This window comes from Hemitrygon akajei, chromosome 18 (genome assembly GCF_048418815.1).
Source record: "Hemitrygon akajei chromosome 18, sHemAka1.3, whole genome shotgun sequence".
NCBI classification, from domain to species: domain Eukaryota; kingdom Metazoa; phylum Chordata; class Chondrichthyes; order Myliobatiformes; family Dasyatidae; genus Hemitrygon; species Hemitrygon akajei.
In genome coordinates this window covers 27786225-27799029 of record NC_133141.1, presented here as the reverse complement: position 1 = coordinate 27799029, position 12805 = coordinate 27786225, and positions in this window count along the sequence as shown.

Here is a 12805-nt window from a genome sequence, read left to right as displayed (position 1 = left end):
GATCTCGCCAAATCGGCTCGGCACTTGGTGCGATCCAACTTCGCACTCGGGTTAGGTGGACGGGCATTGAAACTCTTCCGCACTGACTCCGCTCCAGATTGGTCACTCCAGCAGCGACAGTGATACCAGCTCCATCCGCGACCCCGTCTTGAACTCGTTGCGTTTCCGCTTTGCGATGCAACCCGCACGACCCATCCTTCGTATCAGCTTTGCCTCTGCTTGCTTCTTCATTGTTTGTGGTGATATTTACCACAATTTCCTTCCAAAAAGGTTTTACTAGTTCGGTTTTTAGTCGAATTTCTTGCCTTTTGAAATACCAATAAGCTGTTGCATGCATTCAGTAGTGCCATCTTAAACCAGAAATAAATGGTGCATCTTTAAAGCAAGGGCAGGGATGGTGGGATCTGATAGTGAATGTACACTGGTCTGTGACAGAGGTAGGACATATTGAGATCAGTTAAGGTGCATGTGAGTACTTAGCTTAGAACATAGACCCTAGAACAGAAGAGCACAGTATAGGCCCTTCGACCCATGATGTGGTGCCGATCTTTTAACTTCAAGATCAGTCTAATCCTTCCGTCCCAAGTCCGTTTTCAGCTTTAATTTTTGAATTTTCTCCCCATTTAGAAAATAGTGTACGCCTTTATTCCTTCTACCAAAGTGCATGACTACACTATATTCCATTTGCCACCTCTTTGCTCATTCTCCTAATCTGTCTAAATCCTTCTGGCGACTCTCTGCTTCCTCAGCATTACCTGCCCCTCCACTTATCTTTGTATCATCTGCAAACTTGACCATAAAGCCATCGATTCTGTCATCAAAATCATTCATATATAACGTAAAAAGAAGCGGTCACCACACTGACCCCTGTGGATCACCACTAGCCACTGACAGCCCGCAGCCAACCAGCAAAAATCTCCCTTTATTCCCACTTTTTTGCCTCCTGTCAGTCTAGTATCCATGCTAGAATCTTACCTGTAATGCCATGGAGTCTTTTCTTGTTAAGAAGCCTTATGTGCAGCAGCTTGTCAAAGGCCTTCTGAAAATCCAGGTAGACAACACCCACTGATTCCCCTTGCCCATCTTACCTGTTACAGTATTTTCTTAAAGAATTCCAGCAGATTTGCAAGGCGAGATTTGTCCTTAAAGAAACCATACTGACTTTGGCCTATTTTATCGTGTGCCTCCAAGTAGCCCAAAACATCATCCTTAATAATCGACTCCAACATCTTCCCAACCACTGAGGTCAGGCTAACTGGTCTATAATTACCTTTCTTCTACCTCCCTCCCCTCTTAAAAAGTGGAGTGATATTTGCAATTTTCCAGTCTTCCAGAACCATGCCAGAATCTAGTGATTCTTGAAAGATCATTACTAATGCCCCCACAATCTCATTGGCTACTTCTTTCAGAACCCTGGGGTGTAGTCCATTTGGTCCAGGTGAATCTTTCAGCTTCCCAAGCACCTTCTCCTTAGTAATAGCAACTGCACTTATTTCTATCCCCTGACACTCTCAAATTTCTGGCATACTGCTAGTGTCTTCCATAGTGAAGTCTGACACAAAATACTTATCAAGTTCATCCGCCATTTCTTTGTCCCCCATTACTACCTCTCCAGTGTCACTTTCCAGGGTGAATTCTATCTTATTATGATCACTGCATCCTAAGGTTACACATCTCTGGCAATGTGTTCCATGAACTTACCATTCTCTGTGGAAAAAAAACTAACATCCCACCTATACTTTCCTACAATCACATTAAAATTATGCCCTGTCGTATTGTCCATTTCTCCCTGGGAAAAAGGCATTGGTTGTCCATTCTATCTATGGCTCTTATCATCTTATGCACCTCTATCGAGTCATCTTTCATCCTCCTTCACTCCAAAGAGAAAAGCCCTAGCTGGCTAAATCTATTCTCATAAGACGTGCTCTCTAATCAAGGGAGCATTCTGCTAAATTTCCACTTCACATTCTCCAAAGCTTCCACAGCCTTCCTGTAATGAGGCACACACAATGCTCTAGGTGTGGTCTAACTAGGGTTTTATAGAGCTGCAACATTACCCTTGTGGCTCTTAAACTCAATCTCCTGACAAATAAAGCCCAACAGGCCTTCTTAATCATCTTATCAACTTGTGCAGCAACTCTGAGGGATCTATGGACATAGACACCAAGATCCCTCAGTTCCTCCATGCTGCTAAGAGTTCAGCCATTAATCCTGTAATCTGCCTTCAATTTCAATCTTCCAAAGTGAACCACTTCACACTTCTCTGGACAGAACTCCATCTGCTACTTCTCAGCCCAGCTCTGCAGCCTTTCAATGTCCCGCTGTAACCGATGACAACCTTCTACACTATCCACAACTCCTCCAACCTTTATGTCTTCTGCAAACTTACCAACCCACCCTACCACTTCCTCATGCAAGTCATTCATAAAAATCACAATGAACAGGGATCCCAGAACAGATCCCTGTGGAACAACAGTAGTCATGACCTCCAGATAGAATATGCTTTACTACCATCCTCTGTGTCCTATGGGCAAGCCACATATCTACTGCACCACATCCACTGCTCTACCTTCATCAAATTGTTTTGTCACTACCTCGAAGAATTCAATCAGGATCGTGAGGAATGATCTACCCCTCACAAAGCCATGCTGACTATCCCTAATCAGACAGACTCTGCTTCTCCAAATACTCGTAAATCCTGTCTTTAAGAATTCTCTCCATTTCTTAGTAGAGGAATAGAGTTCAGAAGCAAGGATGTTCCTCTAAACCCCTAATGAACAACTTTAGGATCAGCACATGTAACTACGATGTTGTGGCCATTACTGAGACCTGCCTGCTTAATGTCCCAGAATTTAGATGTTTTGGAAAAGATAGAGAGAAAGGTAAAAGAGGTGGGGGAGTTGCATTACTAATCAGGAACAATATCAGCAGCACCCAGAGGGAAATGACGGAGAGCTCATACGCTGTGTCTATATGGGTAGAACTCAGGAATAGGGAGGATGCAATCACTCCGATGGGATTGTACTACTGACCCCCAATAGCCACCAGGATACTGAGGAACAGATATACAGACAGATTAAAGGAAAGTGTGTAACCCTCAGGTTCTGTCAGCTGCGTAAGTCTAGGGAGGACAATCTCTGGCCCTGCCAAACGGGTGAGATTGAGATGTGAGTCCACCCCTGTTTGTGTGGATGTTGCGTGATTTGTTCCCCTGTTACAAATCAGTACCACGAAATAAGAGACAGTACACAGCATACAATTAAACGACTTAGCTTTATAATTCTTAATTTGACTCCAGGGTTAGTGAAGAAAAAGCAAAAAAAGGAAAGGGCCCATTTTGATGAGCACATCAAACGAGCACAAGTTGTGGCTCACGGTTTCTCCTTCACCAATCCTCCTTCGATCTCCCTGATCTTCGTTAGATCACGGCTCCACTCCGGCATCTTCTCTCTTCATTTCCCACTGAACAAAAGACCCAGATCACCCTGGTGTCAAGCACCCACCTTCCCATCCTTGGACAGCTCACATTCCAAAGCACCCGTTATCTCTCACCATAACACAAACACTGCTTCTACAGAAAGACCATTACGTTAGCAGTGAAGCATTTCCCAGGGTGTTACACGCGAAAAAAACAATAGAGTTGTTTCATGGGGGGTTTCAATTTCCCTAATATGAACTGGGAGCTTCTTAGTGCAAGAGGTTTAGGTGGGGTCAGAATCTGTTAGCTGCATCCAGGAGGGTTTCTTAATTCAATGTGTGGAGTCCAACAAGAGGAGGGGCTGTACTGGACCTGGTGTTGGGTAATGCACCTGGCCAGGTGACCTACCTTTCAGTGGTTGAGCAGTTAGGGAGCAGTGAGCACAACTCTAAAGTTTAAGATATCTATAGATAAGGATAAGTATGGACCTTGTGAGAGAGTATTAAATTGGTGCAGGGCAAATTACGAGAGCATGAGGCAGGAACTAGGGAGAATGAACTGGAAACATCTGACATGTGGAGGGTGTTTAAAAACCAACTGCACAGAGTACAGGACAGGTATGTTCCAGTCAGGAGGAAGGACGAGGATGGCAAGGTAAGAGAACCTTGGATGTCAAGGGAAGTGATGAAATTAGTCAAGAATAAACTAGAAAAGAATGTAACGCTTAGGAAGCTAGAATCAAACAGAGCTCTGGAGGATTATAAAGAAGCTGAAAAAGAACTCAAGAAGGGAACTGGGAAAGCCAGGAGGCGCCATGAAAAGTCCTTGGCAAATAGGATTAAAGAAAATCCCCGAGACATTCTATGCATGCATCAAGAGCAAGAGAATAACTAGGGAGAGGGTAGGACCACTCGAGGACAAAGATGGGAAACATTTGCTTGGTTGCTGAAAATGTGGTTAAGGTCCTTAATGAGTACTTTACATCAGTATTTACCAAGGAGAAGAACTTGGAGGATAGGGAGATATACTGGTATATATATATTGATATGCGAGGACATTTCGAGGTAAAGGAGGAGCTAGTGTTGGGTCTCTTAAAAAGTAATAAGGTGGATAAATCCCTAGGGCTTGATGGGTATACCCCCAGGTTATTGAGAGAGGCAAATGTAAAGATTTTTGGGGCATTGACTGGTGAGTACTGGTACGGACCGGTGAGTAGCTGATATTGTTCCATTAATTAAGAAGGGAACAAGGGATAACCTTGAACTATAGAGCAGCGAGTTGCATATCACCAGTAGGGAAGTTACTGGAAAGAATTCTTAGCAATAAGCTTTATGAGTATTTGGAAAACCATGGCCTAATTATGGAGAACCATTTGCCTTTGTGTGAGGCAAGACGTATCTTGCTAAGTTGGCTGAGTTTTTTGACAAGGTGCTGAGGGTGATTGATGAAGGTAGAGCTGTGGCTGTGGTATGTCGAATACCGGGTGAACGAGTAGTCTTTGGGGTTCTGCAAGTCTGTGTCTTTATTGATGCTTTGCTGCACGATTGAGTGCTCGTGGGGGGGGGGGGGTGCCAATGCTTTTTGCTGGTGGGGGAGGAGGGGTTGTTGCCTTGTTGCTGCTTATGTGCGGGAGGGTGGGGGGAGCTGGAGAGGGTTCTAACATTTAACTGTCGTTCATTCTTTGGGGCACTACTTTGTTTTTGTGGATGTTTGTGAAGGAAAAAGCATTTCAGGATATGTACTGTATATATTTCTCTGACATTAAATGTACCTTTGAAACCATTTGAATCTCCCAATGCTTGTTTGAATTTTTATATAATCACCTATATACTTGTAATTGTTCAGTGAAATTTCCAGTAATTGTAGTACAGTTGCTTCTATATTTCTCTAGAAATTTCTTAGTTTTCAGTAGCAGGTTGAATCTGGCTATTTTATAGGTTAATTGTTATAACTGGAATTATTGTTATCACTATTATTGTATATCACTATCACTATATTTTTCGTGGTGGTTGGTTTTGCAATATTTATCAGTGGCATCATTGTAGCCTCAATCACAGGTGCAATCATGGTCTGTTTGGAGCGTCACAGGAGGAATACAGAAAAAGAAGAGATAGAAATAGCGATGTATCAAGCAGGAGGGTCTACAGTGAGATTTAACAATATCGAAACATGATAAAGGTCTAAGTTAGATATGGCCCTTGTGGCTAAAGGGATCAGGGGGTATGGAGAGAAAGCAGGTACAGGGTTCTGAGTTGGATGATCAGCCATGATCATACTGAATGGCGGTGCAGGCTTGAAGGGCCGAATGGCCTACTCCTGCACCTATTTTCTATGTTTCTATGTTTCTATGAGATGACCACGACTGCTTTTTCCTTTGTCTTTTCTTTGTTCTCTCAGTTCCCTTTTCTTGTTTGGTATCCACTCTTGCAACATTTAATAAAAAGGCTGCAAGCACAATTTTTATACTTCATTCCTGACTTCCAAAGTACCTTTGGATCACAAAACCATCAGGATCTAGCAACAATGAAGAGGTTTGTTGAAGATTACAACAAGATTTAGGTCGACTGGGGAAGTGAGCCAAGGAATGGCAGATAGAATTTACCTCAGAGAAGACTGAAGTGAAGCATTATGACAAGTTAAACTAGGACAGGCCTTACACAATGAATGCGACAAAGAGACTGAGGTGTACAAATACGGAGGTCCCTGAAAAAGGCAATGCAGGTAGGCTGGGAGGTGAAGGTGAGATGAGAATGTTAGGATCTCTCCTCTGAAAGACAACAAAGAAATGGGTGAAATTTTGCTGTGTGGTTACTGGTTTTGATGCCAGTCCTCAACGAACAGACTCATTGACTTCAACATCACTATTTTCTTCAAGGTTGTATCCTAAAAGTTTGGGTCACAGTGCTAGTGGCTTGGTCACCTTTCACTTTGGTGCAATGGAGGGTCTAGGACAAATTAATTCAAAAATACACTAAGTTACCACTTTATTAGGACCTACTGTACCTAATAAAGTGGCCACTAAGTGTATGACCATGACCTTCTGTTACTGACCTCTCTCATTAACAAGGCATTTTCGCCCAAAGAATTGCCACTCACTGGATGTTTTTATGTTTCTCACACTAATCTCTTTAGAGACTAGTAAACACAAAGTACACTGCGGATGCTGTGGTCAAATCAACACTTACAAACAAGCTGGATGAAACATTGACTGCTCATTTCAACGGATGCTGCCCGACCTGCTGAGTTCATCCAGCTTGTTTGTATGTCTCTTTAGAGACTGTTGTGCGTGAATATCCCAGGAGATCAGCAGTTTTTGAGATACTCAAACCACCCTGTCTGGCACCAACAATCCTAAGTGGGTGGAGCTTAGCAGAGACGGCGGCACCTAACGGCGACTCCTTTGCTTGCATCTTCAGAAACAGCTCTGTTTCTATCTTTAATATCTTTATTTTTTCCTTTCAGGGTTCTTTTGAAGACCCTGACCTGACATTGATTTTGGTTCTTTGCGGGAATGGGACCTGCTCTCGGGGTCTCACGACTGGCCGTGAGTTTCAGGATTTCGTGGCTCTGGAGGTCGGTGCCTCCGCAGGAAACCGGTGTGTCGTGGGAGATGGAAGATCTCTGGATGTGTGCCCGGAGACCCGAGTTCTTTGGACACAGAGTTTGGAAAAAGCGACACAACAAACTTCTAACGTCGTAAATCAGCGAGTTGGTTGTTATGTCTCCCCTCTCGCTGTGAAATGGAAACATTCCTTTTTCCCTTACTAGGGATAGAGCGAGCCTGTGGTATGTCAAAATACTGGATGAACGAGTAGTCTTTGGGGTTCTGCAAGTCTGTGTCTTTATTGATGCTTTGCTGCACGGTTGAGTTCTCGGTGGGGGGGGGTGCCAATGCTTTTTGCTCATTGCTCTGCTGCTGCTTGTGTGCAGGAGGGGGGAGCTGGGGGGGACTTTGGGGTTCTAGCATTTAACTGTCGTTTATTCTGTTTTCTCCTCTGTTTTCGTGGATGGTTGTGAAGAAAAAGCATTTCAGTATGTATATTGTATACGTTTCTCTGACATTACATGTACCTTTGAAGCAATCATTCCACAGTAGAAGTTTATGCATGTTTTTATGCATTGAGTTCCTGCCACATGATTGACTGATTAGATATTTGTATAACAAACAGGTGTCCAAGATTGCAACACACACAAAATGCTGGTGGAACGCAGCAGGCCAGGCAGCATCTATAGGGAGAAGCACTGCCGACGTTTCAGGCCGAGACCCTTCGTCAGGTCTCGGCCCGAAACGTCAACTGTGCTTCTCCCTATAGATGCTGCCTGGCCTGCTGTGTTCTACCAGCATTTTGTGTGTGTTGCTTGAATTTCCAGCATCTGCAGATTTCCTCGTGTTCGGTGTACAAGATTGTATGGTTTGATCAAGAATGTAGGTGGCATGATTGGTAAATTGCCGGTGACACCAGAATTGTTGGTGTGGTGGACAGTGAAGAAGGTTGTCTAAGGTCCCATCAGGATCTAGACCAACTGAGGAACTGGCACTTTGGCCCACAACGTTGTGGCGAACCAATTAAATTGTTAATCAAATAGCCAACTGAACTACTGCCCTCTGCCTACATAATGTCCATAGCCTTCCATTTCTCTCACATTTATGTGCCTATCTAAACATCTCTTAAAAGCCCTAATATATCTGCCTCTACCACCACCCCAGGCAGCACATTCCAGGCACCCACCATTCCCCGTGTAAAAAAACTTGTCCTTCCTTTAAAATTACCCCTCTCATCTTAAATGTGTGTCCTCTGGTATTAGACATTTCAGCCCTGGGAGAAAGAGGCAGTCTATCTATGCCTCTGATAATCTTATTCAGATTCAGATTCAGTTTATTGTCATTTAGAAACCACAAATGCAATGCAGTTAAAAAATGAGACAACATTCCCCCAGAATGATATCACAAAAGCATATGACAAAACAGACTACACCGGAAAATCCACATAATGCTTGGCAATCCCCAATCCAGAGTCCAGAGAGGCTGCTGCGTAGTAATATCGCGCTACCGTCTTAGCGCGTTCCCCGGAAAGGAGCTCCAAATCCACCAGACAAAACAAGACCAAAAACTAAAGCTACAAGACCTGCACAAAACCACATAGTTACAACATATAGTTACAACAGTGCAAACAATAACATAATTGATAAAAAAACAGACCATGGGCACAGTAAAAATAGTCCAAAGATGTTAAAGGACTATAAGTTCAAAGGAAATCACCACACAGTTTCCACAAGTCCCCAGGGTCCCAACAGACCTGCCGGCAGCAGAAGGGAATACCCCCACTATGGACTTCCACGGCACCACCCGACTCAGCCTCGCAGACTCAGCACACACCGAAAGCGACCTGACCACAGCGGACTCTGAGTCTGTCGAACCTCCGAGCCAACGACCATCCCCTCTGGCACAGCTTCTCCGAGCACCATCCTCTGCCGAGCGTATTAAGACGGCCCCCGCCAACGGCCATCGGCAACGCGACCCCGAGGACTGGGGGCCTGTTCTTCCCAGCAGAGTTCTGGACCTCACAGCAGCAGCAGCAACGAAGAAGGTCTTCCTGGAGATTTCCCGATGTTCCTCCGTGCTCCCACACACCCCTCCCACTGGGTCCCCTCCCCCACCCACTCCATCTGTCCATCACCCACACACCCCTCCCACTGGGTCCCCTCCCCCACCCACTCCATCTGTCCATCACCCACACACCCCTCCCACTGGGTCCCCTCCCCCACCCACTCCATCTGTCCATCACCCACACACTCCTCCCACTGGATCCCCTCCCCCACCCACTCCATCTGCCCATCACCCACACACCCCTCCCACTGGGTCCCCTCCCCCACCCACTCCATCTGTCCATCACCCACACACCCCTCCCACTGGGTCCCCTCCCCCACCCACTCCATCTGTCCATCACCCACACCCCTCCCACTGGGTCCCCTCCCACACCCACTCCATCTGTCCATCACCAACACACTCCACCCACTGGGTCCCCTCCCCCACCCACTCCATCTGTCCGTCACCCACACACCCCTCCCACTGGGTCCCCTCCCCCACCCACTCCATCTGTCCATCACCCACACACCCCTCCCACTGGGTCCCCTCCCCCACCCACTCCATCTGTCCATCACCCACAAACCCCTCCCACTGGGTCCCCTCCCCCACCCACTCCATCTGTCCATCACCCACACACCCCTCCCACTGGGTCCCCTCCCCCACCCACTCCATCTGTCCATCACCCACACACCCCTCCCACTGGGTCCCCTCCCCCACACACTCCATCTATCCGTCACCCACACACCCCTCCCACTGGGTCCCCTCCCCCACCCACTCCATCTGTCCATCACCCACACACCCCTCCCACTGGGTCCCTTCCCCCACCCACTCCATCTGTCCATCACCCACACACCCCTCCCACTGGGTCCCCTCCCCCACCCACTCCATCTGTCCATCACCCACACACCCCTCCCACTGGGTCCCCTCCCCCACCCACTCCATCAGTCCATCACCCACACACTCCTCCCACTGGGTCCCCACCCCCACCCACTCCATCTGTCCATCACCCACACACCCCTCCCACTGGGTCCCCTCCCCCACCCACTCCATCTGTCCATCACCCACACACTCCTCCCACTGGGTCCCCTCCCCCACCCACTCCATCTGTCCGTCACCCACACACCCCTCCCACTGGGTCCCCTCCCCCACCCACTCCATCTGTCCATCACCCACACACCCCTCCCACTGGGTCCCCTCCCCCACCAACTCCATCTGTCCTTCACCCACACACCCCTCCCACTGGGTCCCCTCCCCCACCCACTCCATCTGTCCATCACACACACACCCCTCCCACTGGGTCCCCTCCTCCACCCACTCCATCTGTCCATCACCCACACACTCCTCCCACTGGGTCCCCTCCCCCACCCACTCCATCTGTCCATCACCCACACACCCCACCCACTGGGTCCCCTCCCCCACCCACTCCATCTGTCCGTCACCCACACACCCCTCCCACTGGGTCCCCTCCCCCACCCACTCCATCTGTCCGTGCTCCCACACACCCCTCCCACTGGGTCCCCTCCCACACCCACTCCATCTGTCCATCACCCACACACCCCTCCCACTGGGTCCCCTCCCCCACCCACTCCATCTGTCCGTGCTCCCACACACCCCACCCACTGGGTCCCCTCCCCCACCCACTCCATCTGTCCATCACACACACACCCCTCCCACTGGGTCCCCTCCCCCACCCACTCCATCTGTCCATCACACACACACCCCTCCCACTGGGTCCCCTCCCCCACCCACTCCATCTGTCCATCACCCACACACCCCTCCCACTGAGTCCCCTCCCCCACCCACTCCATCTATCCATCACCCACACACCCCTCCCACTGGGTCCCCTCCCCCACCCACTCCATCTGTCCATCACCCACACACCCCTCCCACTAGGTCCCCACCCCCACCCACTCCATCTGTCCATCATCCACACACCCCTCCCACTGGGTCCCCTCCCCCACCCACTCCATCTGTCCATCACACACACACTCCACCCACTGGGTCCCCTCCCCCACCCACTCCATCTGTCCGTCACCCACACACCCCTCCCACTGGGTCCCCTCCCCCACCCACTCCATCTGTCCGTCACCCACACACTCCTCCCACTGGGTCCCCTCCCCCACCCACTCCATCTGTCCATCACCCACACACTCCTCCCACTGGGTCCCCACCCCCACCCACTCCATCTGTCCATCACCCACACACCCCTCCCACTGGGTCCCCTCCCCCACCCACTCCATCTGTCCATCACCCACACACCCCTCCCACTGGGTCCCCTCCCCCACCCACTCCATCTGTCCATCACCCACACACTCCTCCCACTGGGTCCCCACCCCCACCCACTCCATCTGTCCATCACCCACACACCCCTCCCACTGGGTCCCCTCCCCCACCCACTCCATCTGTCCATCACCCACACACCCCTCCCACTGGGTCCCCTCCCCCACCCACTCCATCTGTCCATCACCCACACACTCCTCCCACTGGGTCCCCACCCCCACCCACTCCATCTGTCCATCACTCACACACCCCTCCCACTGGGTCCCCTCCCCCACACACTCCATCTGTCCATCACCCACACACCCCTCCCACTGGGTCCCCTCACCCACCCACTCCATCTGTCCATCACCCACACACCCCTCCCACTGGGTCCCCTCCCCCACCCACTCCATCTGTCCGTCACCCACACACCCCTCCCACTGGGTCCCTTCCCCCACCCACTCCATCTGTCCATCACCCACACACCCCTCCCACTGGGTCCCCTCCCCCACCCACTCCATCTGTCCATCACCCACACACCCCTCCCACTGGGTCCCCTCCCCCACCCACTCCATCTGTCCATCATCCACACACCCCTCCCACTGGGTCCCCTCCCCCACCCACTCCATCTGTCCATCACCCACACACCCCTCCCACTGGGTCCCCTCCCGCACCCACTCCATCTGTCCATCACCCACACACCCCTCCCATTGGGTCCCTCTCCCCCACCCACTCCATCTGTCCATCACCCACACACCCCTCCCACTGGGTCCCCTCCCCCACCCACTCCATCTGTCCATCACCCACACACTCCTCCCACTGGGTCCCCTCCCCCACCCTCTCCATCTGTCCATCACCCACACACCCCTCCCACTGGGTCCCCTCCCCCACCCACTCCATCTGTCCATCACCCACACACTCCTCCCACTGGGTCCCCTCCCCCACCCAGTCCATCTGTCCATCACCCACACACTCCTCCCACTGGGTCCCCACCCCCACCCACTCCATCACCCACACACCCCTCCCACTGGGTCCCCTCCCCCACTGTTCCCATCTGCCCTCCCCACCTCTTTTATTTGGTTGCATGTTCCAACTCTCCCCTCCTCAGCTGGATCCACCCAGCACCTGCCACCCCTTCCCCTCACCTCATTATACTGACTATTTCCCCTTTATTCTTTCAGTCCTGATGCAAGGTCTGGACCTAAAATGCTGACAGTCTATTTCACTCCAGAGGTGCAGCCTGACCTGTTGAGTTTCTGCAGCAGAATGTTTGTTGCTCCAGAAAACAAAAACTTCATGACATGATTAAAAGCTTCTTCCCCGGGCAGTTAATCTGATCAACCATTCTAATTTCCTCACCCCACCATCCTCTCTATTTGTTACCTCTGTCATTGTAAGCATTTTAAATCACTCTTCATAATGCTGTTTACATTGCAAATACAAACTGGTATTTACTGTATGTATTTATGCATATTTTATTCCATATCTGTACTTTAACTTCCATCTTATTTTTATATAATTATCCTTATAATTGTTGAATG